The following is a 22,722-nucleotide window of genomic DNA, read 5'->3' on the forward strand; positions in this document are numbered from 1 at the left end:
TCCTATCATGTATTTATTTTTCTTCCAGTCCAGATGCAATTTACTAATTAATGATAATTTTTACCATAAGCATTGTTGCTTAGTAACTTTCCCTCTATCTGTTTCCAGGGAAACAGAGCTAAGAGATTAACTGAAGGTCAAATTTTTAGGCAGAGGGCAAAAAGTTTTGTTAACCATTTGCCAACAAAAATATCCACATATTTTTTTTTTTTAAATAGAAAAAAGTGATGATTTGCTACTATTGGAGACGGCTATTACTCCAACACTTTAATCAGAAAGTCAATAATTAAAGGAGGGCTAGGCTGTAATCCCAGAACTTTGCGGGGGCTGAGGCAGGTGGATCACTTGAGGTCAGGAGTTCGAAACCAGTCTTGCCAACATGCCAAAACCCCATCTCTCCTAAAAGTACCAAAATTAGCCGGCATGGTGGTGTGCACCTGTAGTCCCAGCTATTCGGGAGGCTGAGGTGGGAGAATCGCTTGAACCCGGGAGGTGGAGTTTACAGTGAATGGAGATCGTGCCACTGCACTCCAGCCTGGGCAACAGAGCAAGACTCTCTCTCTCTCTCTCAAAAAAAAAAAAAAAAAAATGAATATAGAAGTATAAGAAGATAATATTAGAATAGTGTGATTTTGCCATCCTTAAAGAAATATTTGTTTAGGGTAAAGGTCCTCAATGGATGGTAAAGCCATCAAGTGAAGGCGGATGGGGAATTTCATATTTGCATGGTGTATCAATGCTATCACCGATTACTTGATATTCACAAGGAGCATGCATTTCTTTACAGGGCAGGATTTTGCACATCCCTGTGACAACTCAGTGACTGAAATACCCTCAGGTGTCATGTCCTTTGTGCCTCGGGAAGAAAAGTACTAGATGTTTGGTGTACCTGTAAAAAGAGACTAAATTCCTTCCTTCTCTACCTGTAGGAAGCGCATATTTCATACTCCTCAATGTTATATGTTTTACAACAGTAATCCCTCAGAAGTTAGGGGAGGATATTCTGTGGTTTCTCAGCAATGTGCATAATGAGGTGGGTCAATCAAATTTGGAATGCAGTATTGACACAAAACTTGGGCAACACATTACTACTCATTTGGTAGAGTAATTATACTTTTAGTGGAAACCTTCTATTTGTCTCTTCAAACTAACTCCCCACCCTTCTTCATCCTGAACTGCATTAGTTTTACGAGTTGCATCAGTTGAATGGATTGCGTTAACTGCACCGTAGTCCTCTGGATTCCTGTAGCATAGAGCCAATGGTAAGTTCTTACAGGAGATCCAAGAATGGCAAGAAAAAGAGGTGAGGTATTTATTTGCCTAGAGCCCTCCCAGCAGTATGGCCTTGGGCTGACTTGCCCCTCTATCAGAGGTCCCTGGGATGTATAAAACAGGAGACTTCAGCCACATGAAACTTGCTATTTTTGTATTGTTAAAGCTCATGTCTTATAGGTATTCTGATAAATTATATTGTTTTTTCTTAAAAAATGAATGTATGGTATGTTTAAAGTCATGTATAATGCTACTGAAGACATTTCTAAAGTAGAATGTTTTCTGACTAAGCATCAATAGAAACTGCATCATATGGTTACAATTGTACCAGTTTGACTTAATGCTGGGAAGAACTGTGAACAGAGTAGTGTTAAACCATAGATAAACTCGTTCGTGCTTTTCTCAAATTGGTAGACTATATTGCTAGATTATTGTTTAATTGTTTTTTTTTTAACCTTAGGTAACCTTTTTTCACAGTTAAAAAGAAAAGAATAATGGAAGTTATGTTTATACTTTCTGCTGACAGTTTCTTTTTCTTTTTGAAGCACATCTTTTGTAATTCAATGTCATTTTATTTTATTTTTTAGTTTTAAAAGCAAAATTTGTTTGATGTTGTAGAATCTGTGGGATCTTGGCCTCCTGAAGGTTCACTGAAAATTCACCGACATAAGGCAGACTGATTAATAGAAATAGGAGAAAAGGCATACAAATTTATTTAATGTGTAATTTTTCACTGAATTAGATAAACAATTCTAAAATTCATATGGAGCCAAAAAGAAGCCCGAATAACAAAAGCAATCCTAAGCAAAAGAAACAAAGCTGGAGACATCACATTACTCAACTTCAAACTATGCTACAAGGGTACTTACTACTATAGTAACTAAAACAGCATTGTACTGGTACAAAAATAGGCACATATACCAGTGGAACAGAATAGAGAACTTAAAAATAAAGCCACATGCTGATAAGGAACTGATCTTTGAGATAAATAATGCAGAAAGGTCAGCCTGTTTGTTAAATTATGCTGAGAAAACTGGCAGGTCTTATTCAGAACAATGAAAGTGGACCTCAGGACGGGTGTGGCGGCTCATACCTGTAATCTCAGCATTTTGGGAGCCTGAGGCAAGTGGATCTCTTGAGGCCAAGAGTTCAAGACCAGCCTGGCCAACATGGCGAAACCCCATCTACTAAAATTACAAAAATTAGCTGGGCATGATGGTGCACACCTGTAATCCCAGCTACTCAGGAGGCTAAGGCACAAGAATCGATTGAACCCGGGACGCTGAGGTTGCAGTGAACTGAGATTATACCATAGAACTCCAGCCTGGGTGACAGAGTGAGGCTTTGTCTCAAAAAAAAAAAAAAAAAAAAAAAAAAAAAAAAAAAAAAAAAAAACCCTACTTCTCACCATGTACAAAAACTCAGGTGGATTAAAGATGTAAGTGTAAGATCTCAAGCTGTAAAAATCCTAGAAGAAAACCTAGGAAACCTTTAGACCTAAGCAAAGAATTTATGACTAAGACTTCAAAAGCAAATGCAACAAAAACAAAAATTGACAATTGGGACATTAAAATAGGGAGCTTCTGCACAGCCAGCCAAATAAACTATCAACAGAATAAACAGACAACCTATAAAATGGGAGAAAATATTTGTAAACTATGCATCAAAGGACTAATATTTAGAATATATAAGAAACTTAAATAAATGAACAGGAAAAAAATAACTCCATTAAAAAGTGGGCAGAAGATATGAACAGACACTTCTCAAAGAAAGACATACAGGCAACCAAGAAACAGGAAAAAATGTTCAGCATTACTAAGTGTCAGAGACAATGTAAATTAAAACCACAGTGAGATACTGCCTAACACCAGCCAGATAAGGCTCTTATTAAAAAGTCAAAAAATAACAGATGTTGGTGAGGACATGGAGAAAAGGGATTGCTTACACACTGTTGGTGTGAATATAAACTAATTCAGTCACTGTGGAGAGCAGTTTGGAAACTTTCTTAAAAAATTAAAAATAAATGTACTATACATTTCAGCAATCTCATTTCTAGGTATCTACCTGTCAAATAAGAATTATTTGACCAATAAGAACCCTGAGCTCACATGGTTATCACACTGCCATTCACAACAGCAAATTCATGGAATTAACCTAGGTGCCCATCAACAGATTGCATAAATAAAATGTGGTACATATGCACCATAGAATACCATATAACCATTAAAAATAATGAAATCATGTTATTTGCAGCTGGAGGCAATTATCCTAAGTGAATTAACCCAGAAACAGAAAATCAAATACTGCATGTTCTCACTTATAAATAGGACCTAAACAATGGGGACACGTGGGCACAAAGACGGAATTAGACATTGGAGACTCCAAAAGGTGGGAGGATAGAAAGGAGGTCAGTGTTGAAAAACTACCTGTTGGTTACTATGTTTACTATTTGGGTGAGGGGTTCAACAGAAGCCCAAACCCTGGCATTACATAATATACCCATGTAAAAACAGCCAGTACGTGTGCCCCCTGAATCTAAAAAAGAAAACAAAAATCTTTCCTAGATATAGAAAAGGGAAGGCCTCAGAACAATGTCAATGCAGTTTTTCTACAGATGCAAATCTCCTCCACAAAAGACAGCTTTGCACGGCTATTTTTTTTTTTTTTTTTTTGCTGGCCTTCTCAACAGCCACCTCAAAATATAACAAAAAGTTGTATTTTGGAGTAAAATATTTTGATTCTTCTCAAAATAAAACACGTAAAAAAAATAGACATTTTTAAAAGTTGACAGTAATTCCATCAAGTCATTATAAAAATTTTCATGTCATTAAGTCTTTCCTATCCACATTTTACATAGCTGTCAAACTTCCCTATATCTCAGTTTGTCTTTCTTTTTTCTCTTATGATAAAACACATGTTTGCAAATCATTTGCACACAAGGTTTTAATGACAGTTATTGGCAGTATGTATGATAATTTGTTTAAGTTTTACACCAAACTAAGGTGTTTAATGTATCTCAGATAGGTTGGTGGTACACATAGCACTCCAATAAGTACTCTTCTATATCAATTTTGTGTTGTATTTTTAAATATCAATGCTGATACAGTACAAGCAGTAGTTTTTTACTAAGATAAATTTGCAAATAGAGTTCAGGTTTCCTGAAATAGTGTTAAAAATAACTCCCCCTAAATAAATCATTATAAAGCCAAACCCAAATGAAAAGATGGGAAGGGATGACACAGCAAGGGTGGTAAGCCCTGGGTGACTAAACAGGTCACAGCTGGGGAGTAGCCCTTTTGGGAAAAAGCCAATTCAGGCCAGAATCACATGGATAAACTGGATTTATGTCACTGATTTTCATGCTTCCTGATGAGCCTATGTGTCTTTATTAAGAATGTAAACTGTAGATCAGAAAATGTACTAGAACTGCTTAACCAAAGCCCTCCCCTTCCCTCCATTTAACCATATCCTCACACCATCTGTAAAAAATTATCTCTATTTTCAGCTTTGCCACCTTTTTGGGATTGAGCCAAGGAATGGGCCTTAGTTTTCCTGAGCACCTCATGAACAGCATTGTAAAATTGTATAATTCAAACTTAAAATCCCTGAAACTTTCTGAGTTTTAGGAGTTTCTCTCTTGTGCCTTGAGAGAAATATGGCTATGTGAGTCTTGGGGCATGTAGCTGCAATTTCTGCCCTTTTTTCTGTAAATAATTAAGAAAGCCATATAGTGCCAGAGATAAGATCATCTGAGATCACTACTCCTTCTCATGGAGTAATAATCTTCCCTGGAATGCAGTAATCTGTAAACAATCAAATTGTTGTGACATAAGCATTTGTTTCACACAGAAGATGTAGTTTTGCTAAAATGTCTGTTTATGCCTATAGAAGTGAGACTTTAACTTCTCCACATTGGAATACTGGTTCCATTGGTTTGGAGTAGGTATCTCCCAGGTGATCATACTCAAAAGCTGTGCTGAAATAAACTCTTTATTTAATCATATTTTCTGAATCTCATTAAGGTTTCTGAGGGATCCAAAATGAACCTGCAGTGAGCACTGTCACTTTGCTGATAACTAGGGCCTTGGTACCAGCATGAAAGACTTAACGTTGAGTCACTGGGGATCTCTGGTAGATGCCCTCTCAAGTCCAAACTCAGGGGGTTGAGGATTCAGACTTCATTCGAGCTACATGCATTCTTGAATTGACGAAGTTGGAATTGAACCGCTACTGCAAGGTAGGAGTTCCATTTGTTATTATTTAGAGATTCTGCTAATTGAAAATTGTGGTTTTTCACTTTTCTTTGAGGCTTAGGTTTTGATTGGAATTACTCCTTAGAGTTTTTTCAATGAGTTTTTCCTCTCATTTGACATTTTGGTCAAGCAAAAAAACAGTGTATCGTTGAAAAGAGGAAGTGAATACCCGTGGCTTAAGAAAACATTTGTAATATTTGAAATTGGCCATATTTTGAAGCTGGGTCCAATTGACTTTCTTTTTGCCTAACCAAAATTATAAAAGGCTCTCTATGAGGACATAAGTCCTCAAGATATGAGACACTGCTCCTCCATGCCAAAATGAACCTTAGGCTGCTAAGGTCCTGCTAAACAATGTTGGAGCTTATCACCCATGATATGAAAAGGTCTCACAGGAAATCTTTTAGGAACATACAGGGAACCTTGCTTAATCTAGTGGACACACATAAATTTGATCACCTAGTACCTTAAGTACCCAAGTCTCTTGGAATCACTGAGATGCGTAGAAGAACTGACTCAAGGGTGACACCTTGAGGAGATTTTCCCAAGCAACTCCTACTAGGTCTTTTTGGTCATTCAAAAGGAAAATAAATCTAAACTATGGGCACTCACATTTTTAAACTGACTCTTCCTCCTTAAGGAGAGAGCCAGCTTAAGGAGAGAGCTGAATTTATGTTTAATACTAAGCATGCCTTTTCATGCAAATATTTAGGAAATTGGTCTCACATAACTTATAACGAACCCAAATTACAATGGCCAAAATGAAGTGACTTTGTAACGCTTATACTGGTTTATCTACATTCTCAATTAGAAAAAGTCAGCTCTAAAATACAACCAAATATACGGGAAAGCTATTTTCGACGGTACTTAGAAGCTTCTAAGAGCTTCTGATAAAGTCATTTGTTTGCCAAAGGAAAACAAAAGATTATCTGAAACAATTTTGAAGTAAAGCAAAACAAAACAAAACAAAACAAAAAAACTGCTGAAAGGATCCTCCCTCCTTCAGCTCCTACTCCTCTTTTGTCAGAACTTCCTTGTCTGGACTTGTGTCCCTCTACCCCTCTCCTTGTTCTGCTGTTCTGGCTCCGTTTTGGAAATACCCTGTATTAGTTGGAGGAAAACCTGCCTTGATTTATCAAGCATGGTCAAAAGTAAAACTTAAAGGTATAATGAAAAAATTCCTGGGCCCTCTTTGGGGTCCTATTTGATTTGCTAAAAAATTTAAATTAAACCTTTAAACTTATTATTTCAGATTCTATTATTTGTGTAGATTGGTTCACATATTAGTGTCAGAAAGTAAAGCCAAAGATTGGATGGCAAAGGCAAATAGGAGAAATTCTCTAGAAACATTCCACAGATTTTCTGAAGAAGATTGTGCAGAAGATCACAATACTGCCAAAGGTTTACTAGACGCCATCCCCTCAGTTTTTCAAAGAGTAGTTTAGTAGAATAAAATACAACAACACTGACAAAATCTTGAAAAGGCTGTAATGATAAACTATAAAGGATTTGAGAAAAATTTTAAACACTATTCAAGCATATCAGAAGAAAATTATGCTAACTACCAAAATGATACTCTCCTTAATTTGAACTTTGTAAGTTGGGGATTTGATGAGTAACTGGCAATCACAATAAAGAGGCAATTCACCAGTTAGGCTACCTCTCAAACTCATGATCTAGTTAATTTGGCTAATTAAACATTCCACACCCTAACCAAGGCAAAAAAGAAGAGGGAAGTTAAACAGAAAGGAAAAGCAAATTTACAACAAAAACAATTGTCCAACCAATTTATAGCCCATACACTCTCTAGTACATTTCAAAACTGACCGAATCCCCTGCTTTGCATTTACTACAGAAAGCCTTAGCATTTCCAAAGGGACTGTAGAAAATTAAAATGGAAAAGGCAGCAACAGACCAAAGAAAAATAAGAAAGGATATGCTCTGAGGAAATCAAAGGGAGTTTCTCGTTTTTCCTCACTGACACTTTAGGGGATGTAAAAATTAATTAAATGGAGAACAAACACAGGCTCTTATTGACACAATGTTATCAGTGATAAATTCCACATTATTACAAGGTCCCATTTCTCGGAGTAAAAAAAAATAAAATGCAAACGGTGGCTATAACAGATAGTTCTATATCAGTATATGAATCTCAACCAACAGTTTTTCAGTTAGGTGCCCTACAGAAAATGTTTGTTTTGCTCTTGGTTCTCTCAGCTCCCTGCAAGCTCTGCCTCCCGGGTTCATGCCATTCTCCTGCCCCAGCCTGCTGAGTAGCTGGGACTACAGGTGCCCGCTACCACGCCCGGCTAACCTTTTGTATTTATGGTAGAGACAGGGTTTTACCATGTTAGCCAGGATGATCTCGACCTCCTGACCTCGTGATCCACCCACCTCGGCCTCCCAAAGTGCTGGGATTACAGGCGCCACCGCGCCTGGCCAATAGACTGGCTTCTTATGACGTTCTTCTTATTTCTGCTCCCTATATTACAGTTTTCAGTTGTAATAATGTAAATCTTGCCACTCTTCTGCTTCTGTCTTCCGATGAAATATCACATAATTGCATAACCTTAAACAACCACCTTCTCTCTCTTAGGATGGACCTGCAAGAATCCCCCCTTACTAACAATGATGCTATTTGATTTACAGTTACACCTTACTTAAAGGGTGCATTTGGAAATTATCATGCAGATTATGCTATAGTATATTTAACTGAGCAAACAGAAAAGGCTTATATTCTGGGAGCAACTTGAGCTCAACAAGTAGAGTTAATAGTATTAATTAAGGCTGTCAATGGGCAAAAGGAATCACTTCCAATATTTATACATGAAAATTTATATAATAATTAAAATATTTATTCTGGTCAGAGTAGCTTATGATTTTGGAAATCTATAGAAACAAAGAGGATTTTTTAACCTCTTTCGATCATTTCATAAAAAATGGACACCCTGTTTCTTAATTATTGGAAGCTATATTATTGCCAAACTATAGCCATTGTTAAGATTCCAGAACATTCAAAGTTAAACACTACAGAAAGCAAGATCAATCAGTTAGCAGACAATAGAGTAAAAAGAGCCGCCCTAAGTGTATCTGAACAAGAAAATCAACCCGTTTTAGCTTTCAAAAAGCACTTGATTTTGATGTAAAATTACTTTAATCCAAAGCTCCAAAAACAAAACAAGAAACTTGGGAGACAAAGGGAAACATACTCTTCCAAGACTGGACTGCTGTATAGACCTAATGGTCTAGTCATATTCCAATCGAATTATAGTCATCTTTCTTAACTTATGTTCATGTTTGAACTCATTGGAGCCCCAGTAAGATGGTTCCTTGGAGAAAACAATATAATCATCATATCTGCCCTAAACATAATCCAGGGAAACAGTGTACAAAAGCTGGTTCGTTCTCCAACATTTTCATTGTGCCTATCGCCCTCAGTCATCTGGCTTAGCTGAAAGCACAAATGAAATAATCAAACTCAATTGGCAAAATTAACTGAGATTTTTAAAATTCCTTGGCCAAAAGCTTTTCCATTGGTTTTGCTTAATCTAAGATCAACTCCTTTTGCTAAATACCAACCATTTCCATATGAAATTATAACAGGCAGATCTATAAAATTATTTTCAGAAAATAACAGATCCATGATACTAATAGGGGATATGTTGTGTTATTGCAGAAGGGCTTATAAGGCAGCTAACTAAAGACTGTAATTCAGTAAGACTCTTTCTACAGTGCACTCCCAGAAGATAAAAACTGAAGGACCAGGGGACTTCAAGCAACAGGTTATGTCTGTTGAAAATGACATCTTTTAAAAGACTCCCTTCAACCAAGGTGGAAAAAATCTTTTTGGGTGCTCCTTACCAAATCTTTTGCCACTAAACTAAAAGGAATTAATTCCTGGACATACATCACCCATTTAAATAAAGATCCTTTGCTAATGTGGACTTTATCTTAAACTGGTAATTTAAAATTAAAATTCCTCGGAACTAGCAAGGATATGAAAAAGATGACATCTGAGCTAGTCAGCTTTCTCAAGACACCAAAACAGGCCTGTATCTAAACACATGCTTTGTATTAATAATCATAGATGGAGAAGGTCTCCCTTTACAAATTCCCATTAAATCTCTTTCTTTTTTCTCCTAGTCATTATGTTTGGTTGCTACTATCACCAGCTGTTGCCCATGAAGCATACCTCTTCTTGCAGTGGACCCAGGACTATGCTAACAGATTACAGAAAAACACATGCTGGGTATGTGGCCTCATGCTCGTTTCTGGTAGTCTGGTGCCTCCTTGGCCCCCCTTTCAATTTAAGGCTAACCCTTTGGGAGAGAGCCTGGTGGAAGACTTTAGCTGCACAAAACAAAAAGTAGAAAAAGCCAGGTTGGTACTGGTCAGGAACAGTATAAATTTGTAAGAGTGGGTTGAACAATGGATATGGATGGAAAAGGATATGAATGGAAAAGCAAAAGTGGGTTCAAATGGCAAGCTGCAAAACCAAGCCATGAAAAATAGGAAAAGAAATAAATGCAAAGCTATAATGAGCCCTAATATGGTAAATGGATGGATGGATGGCTGAATGGACAGATGAATGAATGAGGCACAGAAAGGGTAGGGGCAAGTCATTTGAGACCAAGTGTGTGAACTCAGAAAGTAGTTATCTCTGACATACAAGAGTTGGAAACAGGCCTGAAAGGCAAAGCATTTGATTTCAAATATGTTCCCTGGAAACATGGGAGGTGCTTCAGAGATTGTTCTTGGGGTCTTTTCCCTGACTCCGTCCTTCCCACCTCCACCCTCTCCAAAGCACACACTTAATTTGAGCTTACATGGTTCATATATTGGCCTCATGTGCTACTACCAGACTAAAAAGGGCTCAAAAACTTACAGAACTGTTAGAAAAAAACAAGTGGAAGGTTAAGCGTTCTTTATCTTTTTGGGCCAACATATCTTAGAATCTATCTTTGAATCCTCCGATTCCCTAAGTGTGTGCTCCTTTTCTCAGTAAGGAAATACAATCCTCCCTCCTGTCTGTAATTCTAGAACAGAAGAAGAAACAGTCATCATCTGTAGACCAAGGCACCCAGGGCCAATCTGTAAAAATAAGAGATGCTTACGTTTTCAGACATTTCTCCTCACATGGAAGTATTTAAAGTTCAATCACAAAATACTTTAAATCATTTGAGTTGTCTAAATATCTAAATGTTGCATTGTGAACGTGCCTGGTAAAATCTTACCTCCTTTGGTCATTTAGATGAACTTTTTTTTTTTTTTTTCAAACCATAAAAAATGTTAGACTATTTTGGAATGCTTTGAGATTTTCTCAAGTGAAAATAAGATTTTCTCCAGTGAATTATGCTTCATAATTCTCCAACTCAGTTACAGACATGCAAAAACAGACTTTTGATGTTTTTCAGTTTTCTTTTTAAATGTGGAGTGTTTAACTACAATGAATTCATCTTATAATGTGTTATGCATCTTAGTTTTGACTTAAATGATATTTGTTTCTCATCTATCCATCTCTGCCTTATTAGACAAAGCACTAATTCCTCACTTTGCCACTTAGAGGTGATGTGCCGTGTCAGAAGTACCAAGGGTAATGAGCAAGTGCCTCATTTAGACATCATTAGGAGAGTTTCCATCTCAAAGTCAAATGCACTTGAATGACATCCGATCCCAGGCAACCCAAGCTGGGACTCTTCCAGGATCATGATGGCACAGCTGGGACAGTGGCTGGTCTTTAGCAAGCAGGCACAGTGGCCAAAGGCAAAGATCTACGTTTGACTCCAGTGCTTCGTATTTTAGCAGCAGCTCTATTTCTCTGTGTCATGCCAAGAATTCCCAGAGGGAAAAAAGGCTTGGAGGTGAGGCTGGGTGAGACAGAGTGTAGAGAATAATGAACACCATCCTGCAACAGAAATTTCAACAGGACATTAGAACTTCTATGGTAACTTTGCTGGAAAAAAAAAAATGTATATAATCATAATAATTATGCCTTCTTTGTGGCCAAAAGATATTGGAGAATAATTTTGGTTATACATGCCCCTTCAACATATATATATTTCTCTCTAGGTAAGAATAGCCTTATTCAGCCACTTCTGTCAAAAATAATAAATATCATTGGCTTTTCTAACTCTAAAAATCACATTTTAAAATAAAACATTCAGTTCAAATTTACTCAAGCAAAACATCTATCTATAAATTCATTGAAGAAATTAACCTTGTAAATTTTGAATTTGTATATTTATAAGATAAATTTATACTTCTCACACTTAAGTCTTTGGCCTCACGTAAGTAATTTCTATCAACACATATATACTATTTGCTTATTTGTCATAGGGTTCAACATTGCACAAAATTTTGATACATATATTATGGAATTATATTTATGAGCTTTTCATCAGCATTTATTTGTGATATTTGAAACCATTTGTGTAGTTTTAGCTCTTTGGAACAGGCAACAGTGATTAAAGTTTAAAAAAAAATTATAGATAAAATATACATTTAATAAATATTCCATACTTTTGAAACTTTTTAAAGGAAAATTAAGGAAAGATTACTTACATTCAATTTTACATTATAGTTTACTACACATTTTGTGTTAAGGGGAGCATTCTGTAAATGTCAATTTGGTTAATTTAATAGTGTTGTTTAGGTATTTTACATGCTTTCTCATTTTCTGCCTATTTTTTTCTCAATTATTGAAAAGTGGTGTTGAAATTTCCAATTTAGTTTTTGATTTGTCATTTTTATTTTTATTTCCATGAGTTATATTTTGTGGCTTCATTTTTTTCTAAGCTCTATTATTATGTGTTGATATATTAAGAATCTCTACATTCTCTTGATAAATTGGCTCCTTTATCATGGAATCTGTATTTGTTTACCAGGGTTTCTACAACAAGGTATCACAAGCGGATGCCTTAAGACAGCAGACGCTTATTGTCTCACAGTATTTGAATCTGGAAGTTCAAAATCAAGGTATGGGCAGGGCCATAGTCCCTCTGATACCTGTGGGGGAATTCTTCCTGGTCTCTTCCTAGCTTCTGGTGGCTTGCTGGCAATCTTTGACCTTGCTTGGCTTGTATATGCATTATTCCAAACCCCTTTCTTTTCGTGATGTTCTCCCTATGTCTCTTCACATAATCATTCTTTTTGGGAGGTCTCTGAACAAATTTCCCCAAGTACTCTGCTTCCAAATAAGAACATATTCTGTAATACTAGGACTTGGGGCTTTACCATGTCTTCTTTTGAGTGACATAATTCAATCCTAATGCCATTCTTGTCTCATCTATTCTGGATCATCCGTTGTCCCATAGATAACTATTTCTAGTAGATTTTCATGAAAGACTTACAAGGTGTCTTTTTTAAGATTCAACAAATATGTGTATATTTATATATTTTCTCTGTTTTTGATGTAAAAGTAATATGCTGTAAATGTAGTTTGTATATTAATTTGTCCACTGTGTTACTCTGAAGTGTTAAGAGTGTTTACCCAACATTTCACCAGCAGATTATACTGTCAAATGCATTTCGCCCCATCTTTTAGATGAGAATGGCATCACAGAGTAGTTGAAGACCAATTGAATTATTTCAGCTTTTACACTTTGGTAGCACACCCCTATGTACATTCCTGACTTTCATGATTAAGTACTGAGTAGAATATTTTGCATTATTCCTTATTTTCTTGATAGACAATGGCCTTTTCAGATATTTTACCACTATTGCAGTCAGTTTGGGTAACTTATATTTTCCCCAAAATGATTAATCTTGTCTGGGTTTGCAAATTACTTATATAGATATATGCAAGATAGTCTGTGTTTCTTGTCTGTTTATTTGGTAATTATTTCTCATTTTTTTGTAAGTATAATTTTTTTTGTAAGTATATAATATCTATCTTTTATAAATTAGTCTTACTGGTGGTTTTTTTATTATACCAATTTTTCAGAGGCAGCTTTTTACTAGTTTTAAAGCTTTCACTGCAGATTTTCTAACTTATTAATTTTCACTTTTATTTCAATTACTCCTTGCCTTTTGATTTCTTTTAGTTTTCTTCACCAGTATTTGTTACATCTTAAATCTTTTTATTTATCATAATTATGATATTTCATTGATACATAATAGATGTACACATTTCAGGGATATATGTTATAATTCCAGACACTTCATATAGTGTATAAAGATCAAATTAGGTTAATTGGAATATCCATCACCCTAAATATTTATCTTCTCTATATGCTATGAATATTCAAATTGTCCACTTATACTTTTTTTGAAATATACACTAGATTATGGTTACAGATAGTCATCCTACTGATTTGTTGAACACCAGGTCTAACTATATAGCTATATATATAGCTATAGATATGAGATAGACCTCACCTATCTAGATCGATTGATAGATCTATATATAGTTATATATAATTATATGTTATGTAGTTATATATGTTATATGTATATTATATAGTTATATATTATATATAATATAGTTATACATATTATATAGTTATATGTATATTATATAGTTATATACATTATATATGTTATATAGTTATACATATATAGTTTTAGACATGCAAAGTTATAACTATATATAACTATATAGTTTTATATATATTTTATATAACTTATATATATAGTTTTATATAACTACTAGTTACATAAATATAGCTATAACTATATATAACTATACAGTTACATATAGCTATATATAACTATGTATAACTATATAACATACATGGTTATATGTAACTATCTATATATAGTTATAATTCCAGACACTTCATATAGTGTATATATAGTTATATATAACTATCTATATGACATACATATATAACTATGTATCTATATGACACACATATATAGATAGTTATATATAGTTATATATCTATAGCTGACTATATAACATACATAATTATATATATAAAACTATGTATGTTATATAGTTAGTTATAACTATATAGTTATTATATATAGTTATAACTGATTTATTGAACACCAGGTCTAACTATATAGATATGTATAAATATAGATATGTATATAGATCTCACCTATCTAGATAGATCTCTCTCTCTATATATATAGTTATATATAACTATATGTATCTATATATATTTATAAACTATATAGAGATATAAAGATATGTCTCACCTATTTAAGTACATATTTGTATGTTTTTTATTTTATTTATTTTATTTTATCATTATTATTATTTTTTGAGATGGAGTCTCGCTCTGTCGCCCAGGCTGGAGTGCAGTGATGGGATCTTGACTCACTGCAAGCTCCGCCTCCTGGGTTCACGCCATTCTCCTGCCTTAGCCTCCCGAGTAGCTGGGACTACAGGCGCCCACCACCATGCCCGGCTAATTTTTTGTATTTTTAGTAGAGACGGGGTTTCACCGTGTTAGCCAGGATGGTCTTGATCTCCTGACCTCGTGATCCACCCACCACAGCCTCCCAAAGTGCTGGGATTACAGGCGTAAGCCACCCTGCCCGGCCATATTTGTATGTTTTTTAAAACTTTTAAATTACATGTCGGGTTTGGTCATTTTAAAAGTTTATATTGATATAGTTATTTTAATTATGTGAATTTTTCTCCAGCGCTTCAACTGTGTACCAAAAACTTTTTACATGTTTACTTTCTGTTATTATTTACTAGAAATTTTGCAACTGCATTTTGCATTTCACTTTTGATCCAAGATGTATTTAAAATTGTAATTTCTATGTAGCATAGTATTTTCTTTTTTTAACTTTTATTTTAAGTTCGGGGTACATATGCAGATTTATTATGTAGGTAAGTTGCATGTCATGGGAAGTTGGTGTACAAATTATTCCATCACCCAGATAATAAGCATAGTACCTTATAGGGAGCTTTTTGATCCTTTCCTTCCTCCTACCCTCCACCCTCAAGTAGGCTCCAGTGTCTGTTGTTCCCTTCTTTGTGTCCATGTGCGCTCCATCTTTAGCTCCCACTTATGACTTACAACATGCAGTATTTGTTCCTGCATTAGTTCACTTAGGATTATGGCCTCCAGCTCCATTCACGTTGCTGCAAAGATGTGATTTCATTCTTTTTATGACTGTGTAGTATTCCATGGTTTATTTGAACCACATTTTCTTTATTCAATCTGTCACTGATGGGCATTTAGGTTGATTTCACGACTTTGCTATCGTAAACAATGCGGCAATGAACATATGTGTGTATGTGTCTTCATAGTATAATAATTGCTATTCCTTTAGGTATATACCCAGTAATGGGATTGCTGCGTGGAATGTCACTTCTGTTTTAAGTTCTTTGCAAAATCGCCACACTGCTTTCCACAGTGGCTGAACTAATTCACATTCCCACCAGCAGTGTATAAGCATTTCCTTTCCTTTGCAACCATGCCACCTTCAGTTATTTTTTTACTTTTATAATAATGGTAATAGCCATTCAGACTGGTGTGAGATGGTATTTCATCTAAATGATGCTTATTGTTTTAGTTGTTAATGTTTCTAATTGGTACTACACTGAACTGAAAATATTAGTGGCAGCAAATTCGTATAGATCTGCAACAACCTCACTTCTCACCTCCACGAAAGAAAGTATTCCACTGAGGGACATAAGGCGGAAGAAGAAACAGAAGCAGGTTTTAGAGCAGGAGTGAAAGTTTATTTAAAAAAACCCACAAAACTTTAAAGCAGAAATGAAATGTACACTTGGAAGTCAAGTGCCCATTTGACGTTGGACTTAGGGTTTTATATACTGGACTACATCCAGCCTCTTGCTTTCCTTTTCCAGTGGAATGCATCCAGAAGGTCATATACTGGTAACACTCTGCCATTTGTCCTCTCCATGTGCTTCCTTGAGCTCACTCACGCAACTGCTGAGATCTTATATGGAAGCTGCCAATCACCAGTTATAGGTGTTTTTATCTTTTGGAAAACTGCCTTTCCCTGGCGCTGGGTGTGATCAATTTTTATTTTAGAGAGGCTGTGTGGCAACTGCCTGACCATCACCTAATGGTTACCTGACTTTCCTTGTGGGATGTGGGGGTAGCACTCTCCTGCCCCACTCATGCTTGACTAGCTACCTACTGTAACAAAAGGGATCCTTTCTACACCTGGTGCTCTGCAAAGTACTTATACTGATGTGACTCATGCCTGCCACCTAGAAAATGACACATTCATTCTCTCTTTGTCTTTCTTTCTCTTTCTGTCTTCAACATAGGGCTTACTGAAGTGCTTTTAGATGTGCATAATGTAGATTTGTTTAGAGACTTTTTAAAGTTCTCTAAAGTTCACAGACTTCCCTAGGATCATCAATGCAACCTCCTTTTTCAGGATTCAGAAAGTCTTTGTTGATATAGTTACTGTCCATATCTCCCTATAAAAAAATTTCCTACTTTTGCTATAAATTGTCTTGTGAGGACATTGGTGTGGAGTACACAGGTATTAAACAAACATGTACAGATTTTCTGAGGGAAAAATAGGAACACTGAAGTATTGATGACATCTGTGATTCTCTGTAATCAAGATAAAACTAAATAATTTAGCTACTATGATATTGTTTTGCTGTCAGAATTTTTAAAATAGTACCCAGGTGTTATGCTGAAAAATACACCTTCCCACATTCTGGAGCCTTAAGTGTTATTTGTTAGATCAACCTAGCTGAAACAAGCTATTTGATGAAAGTTGGAAAGATAAGTAAACATCAAAGATACTTCAAAGTGCAGGAAATTGTAGCTCAATTATAACTACTAGAATTTCAAAATCCAGCAGAGAAAATCAACAAAATCCATATAATCATAAGTTGTAACAGGTAGAATGTCTAGAATTGTTGTTATGAAACTTTTGTGCCTCTAAGAATCACCTGGGAAGCTTATGTAGATCCCCAGGTGCTGTATCAAAGATTCTGCATTAGGAAGTTTAATTGTCTGCCTTTTAATGGTACCTTCCAGTGACTCTCTGGATGGTAGTTAACTGAATGCACTTTGAGAGCACTGCCCCCAAATATTTCATAGAAATGCTAAGATTAACAGTCTGGGTTGCATGATTTCTGGGCTTCTAAGCTAAAACGGCAAATTAAGGCCTTTCTTTTTCAACCCTAGTGACACTTAGAATCTGTCAAAAGCATTGGCCACTGCCAATAAATGCATTTTAATGGCATGCTGTGCTTATTTAACTACACACTCACTATAGACTGCAAGCACCTAGGTCTTAATGCTGCTGAAGAATTTACCGCTTCACTCTTTCTTGGTTTAATTGTCTTGGTCCCTGAATAATATCTCCATACATATAATATGCACACAATACAAGGTCTATCACTTTTGTTAGTGCATGTCTTCTAATAGCATGAAAACTAAGACTTGGAAAGTAAAGAAAAAATAAGAAAACATTCTAGGAACTTAGAAAATACACAGATTTAGAGTCAGGAGTCTAGCTATAGTTCAATAGATTGATCTATATATGGATCAATAGAGATAGAAAAGAAATACATATATAGATATAGATGCAAAAATAGATATAGGCATACATATAAGTATGTATTTGCATGTTTCTTTACCTTTAGAAATAATACTCACTTATTTAGTTTAGCTAAGTTTTACAAAATCACGTTTCTTCTATAGATATTATTTTATAACTAACTCTGTTTTATATTTTTCCTTCTAGTTGGATACCTAAAACAGGGATGAAATCTTATTCAGACTTGGAACCCTAAAGTTGTATCAGAGAATATCCTCTATTTTTTTTTCATAAAGACTATGTAAAAATAAATTTTGTGTGCCTTTTAATATCTGAAAATATCTTGATTTAGTCTTCACTCTCTTGAGTGATTTGTCTTTGTAAAATGGCAGACATTTGTTCATGACTGCAATTTCATACAAAAGAAGCTGAGGCTCAGGAGTTATTGTACTTGCCCAATGTCACTCAAGTGGAATGCAGCAGATTTTAGAAACATAACTGAAATCTAGTCTTTGAACTAATTATTCATGAAACGTTCATTCTTCTACTCAACTTAGAGTTGTTGAATGTCTATTATTCTTGAGGTTCTAGTAGAACTTACAAAGATGAACAGAGTTATTGGTTAGCTACAGAGAATTTCATGGCATGATAAAGGAGATAGAAATGTTCTTCCCTTCGTATCTTGCATTTATCCTACCCTACAACCCAAATCAAACAACCAGGTTGCTCATTTTCCAAGTTCCGCACTTTACTGAGCCTAATAACATGCACTCCAGTATTTTCTCTCAAACTAGTTATTCTTAAAATCTATGCTTGGCTTTTGACTCTCCCTACCTCCTGTTACATGAAGCTTCTCATGACAGCATCTTCTCTAAACTGGAAACTTTCTCTTCCTTTGCTGTATCCCCAAACATTATTTCTACCTCTCATGTCAGTTACCTCTCATACTCCATCAGTTTCTACTGTTGTGACATTTATGAATTTACCGGCATGTAGTCTCACTATATAGGCAAACCCCTTAAGAATTTAATCATGTCTGTCTGAGGCAGGAAATTAAAGAAAAATAAGATTAAAAAGAAAGAGAAATAAGTTTTCCTTTATTAGGCTAACTTGTCCCAGAGGCAGCAACAGGCACAGTCCAGACCCAGGAAAAGTCTTGCTAATATTATCTAATGCGCACTGGAGACTCTCCCAGCACTCCCTCAACATATGGAGAAGAAAAACAAATTTTCTTTTGTTTTATGGAATGAGTTTATAGATTCCACTTCTCTGTAACTGGTGACTTCAAGTATTCTGTTTTATCTAAAAGTACCACGAAGGTCATGAGAATCCTGAGTAGGCTTGAACTACAGCTGTCTGGGCACCATAGTGAAGGTTATGGGATAAGCCCGTACCCAGGAAAACTTAGCTAACACATATGGGTTGCTTGGCAATGGTCATATGCAATCCTGTCTTTGTCCTGCCTCTGTATCCCGCTTTCATGCCACTGTAAGCTTGCTTTAAGTTAGCCTACCCCCTTTTGTAAAGTGTATGTAAAAGTCAGGTGCTGTCTTTTTTCCGGGCCCAGTCTTTTGGACATGAGTCAGCTGGACCTGGGTGCACTCAGTAAAGATTCTCCTGTTTCAACTCTAGGTCTCTCTCATCCTCCTGAATCCCGCAACATATCCACTGTCTCTTCAACTGAACTTAGCAAACACCCTCTCTTATACATCCACTTTCTAGTACCGTTAATCCAGTAATACTTCGCATTCTCTCATTTCCGGCTGTGTGAAAATGACAGTTCCTCAGAGAGGCCTCTGCTGACAAGCCAGTGTAAAAGAGTTATCACTGTATTACCTATCCCCATACACTGCTAGTTTTCTTTAAACCCTTGATATAGTATTATTTGCCTTCTGTAATATACAGTAGACTTTATATTCCTCCAGGGTAAGATCCTAGTATATTTTCATCACTTTATCTCTTGTGATGTTAACAACACTTGACAATTAGAAAGTACTTGAAAAATATTTATAAATAAATAAATTATTATTAATATATGTGAAAAAACTTAGAGTAATGATAGAAAAAGAAATCAAGTCCTACTAATGACTCAGAGGTGTTAAATATATTCAAATACGGATACAGTTGAATTTACGTTGACTAAACTTTATCTCTACCATATTCTTCATTATTGGGTATGGGGTGAACACCTGCTGAGTTCCACTTGACAAAGCTTCCACAATGATTGAAGAGGTTTCTTTATATGATTCAATGAGTGCTTAAGTTTTTCTATTCAGAGATAGAGGCACTGTGCATGGCAAATAAAATCTGGAGTTTGTAATAACACAAAAACTGTCATCACAAAGGATTCATATATCAAAATCCATTATTTTTTAAAAGTAAGCCTAGTACCTACCAAGATATTTGTGGAAAGCATCACCATTTAGTTCTTAGAAATAATAGTAGTAAATATCAACAAATATTTATCAAACACGTGTTATGCACAACGATCTTAATATTTTATAATCATCTAAGCATTCTGTAGTCCCCGGTCTTCACATGTGGACCTAAACCCAGTGAAGTTAACTGACTTGGCAGTATTCACAGAGCTACTTAATGGCTACAAAAATGTCATAGAGAAATTTCCAAAATAACTATGTAGCTTGCTCTCAAATCAATAGGCAACCATTTCCTAGTATTCCTTGTAATAATACCACTGAGAGGTTCTGTAGGTGGCTATTAAGAAAACCTGAAGCCAGTAAGTGAGCCACTGAGCCTTCTGGGGATCTCTGGAGTAAAGTTTGTTTATATGTGTTAGGAAATATTACCAGTGATACTGCTATGGCATCATAAGGTAGTCCTATAAGCAAATAATTTGGGTCTTGGATTAATCAGATCCTGTAAAGTTTGCTTTTCTTGCATTTGCTTACCAGTTTGAAGCTTTGTCCAATACATTGACTAACAAAAATGCATAGCTTGATAGATGAGCATGTCAAGGTGAGGTAGTGTTCCTTCAACAGCTGAGTGCATTTGCCAAGCTTATCTTAGTTTGGGTTTTCATAGAAGCTGACCTGGAGGTAAGAATTTAATATCAAGTAATTTATTTAGGAAGTGTTCCTTGTCATGGGAAAATGAGGCAGGAAAGAAAGAAAAGTCCACAGCCAGGTGCATTAGTGAGTATGTTACTGTGGAATATCCCACTGGGGTCCTGAACAAAACAATCCTTAATTACACAAGGTGGGAGACAAGAAAGCCCAGACATGGATGCTTCGTTGATTGAGGGCTACTCTCTGGAGCATATGTGGTGCTTCCAGCCTTCCCAGTGCTTGGCTTGAGCCTGTTCATGTGGCTGGGGAAGACCTCAGGCAGAAAAGCACAGGTGCTTGAGAGAGGAAGTCAACAACATACCTGGCCACAGTGAGGGGAGTGGGTGTCATGCCACCTGCAGGAGCTGTGGTTTTCTAGCTTTTCTTACTTCTGCTCTTCATTTCATTTACTTCTGCTTGAAAGCTGACTCAGTCAATATGATCCCTGGCTCCCCAAGTCCCTTGTCATCCACAACTTCTTCCCTTCGAAAAGTATTCTGAATGTGCTTATTGAGTTTTACACCAAGCCAGTCTGTGTTGGGTCTTATTGCTGCAAATATGAATAAAACTGCATTCTAAACCATATTACTAATCCTCACCTTACTGTTTTAGGAAAGCCAAAATACTGACATGAACAAGCTGCAATGGGATATTGAAGAAGAAGACATGACACTTCTGGGGGAAATCTGGGATGCTTTTTTTGAGTTTACATTTAAACTGAGTCTGGAAGCCTAAGTAGCAGTGTCCAATGTGCACAATTTGAAAGAACATTTTAGACAGAGACCAAATTGTCTGTTAGTATATAAATAACTCTTTTCAAGAATTTATATAGCAGGATTTTAGAGTAGAAAAGGAGTCAGGATCAAGGCTATTCAGAGCATTGGCTACCACTACCAGAGGGTGCAACATCAGATAGAGTAACCAAGGGCCACTGGAGGCTTACATTGCAGCAGCATGCACAAAATAATCCCGTTGCCTCAGTCACCTCTTTTGGAAGATGAAGTAAAAAGATTTGAACGAAGATGACTAGTTTCTAGGGTAAGGCCATAGACCTCATCTGGGCAGGACACAGGGGTAAAGAGCAGGAGACAGAGTCTAGATTTTTTTAGTTCATAGAAAATTTATTTTCATGTTTCATCAGGCTACCTGAATTCAAGTTTAGTTTCTGAAACTTACTGGCTATGTACATTTGAAGAGAATAATTATTATCTCAGTTCCCTCACTGGTTATATGGAAATAAGAACAACACTAACCTGATAGGGTTTTGGAGAAGATTAGATTAGATAAAAACCCTCATTTATCACTTAGCATGGCACCTGACACATAGTAAGTCATTACAAGATGTCATATAATGCTAATATGAATATCATTATCATATTTATTTTCATGAGAACTCTCATCACATTGAAATTTCCAATACCATGTGCACATTAATTTTGCACAGAGAAGAGCTTTATTTTCTCAACTAATTCTAATTCTTTCTAAATCAGACACAACCACACTGTGGCATAATCATGTATCAAATGAAAAAAAGGAAAAGTAAATTTGATTAATGTGCTTTTGCTTAATTACATAAGAACAGCATATTTTTCATGACTGGTATAAAAAGTTAATAGTTAATAGGGCATTAAAATTCTCAAATGTGGTAAGAAACCACTATGCATCAGTGGCTCATCCACTTCCCCAAGTAAAAT

This window comes from Rhinopithecus roxellana, chromosome 6, assembly GCF_007565055.1.
Source record: "Rhinopithecus roxellana isolate Shanxi Qingling chromosome 6, ASM756505v1, whole genome shotgun sequence".
Lineage (NCBI taxonomy): Eukaryota > Metazoa > Chordata > Mammalia > Primates > Cercopithecidae > Rhinopithecus > Rhinopithecus roxellana.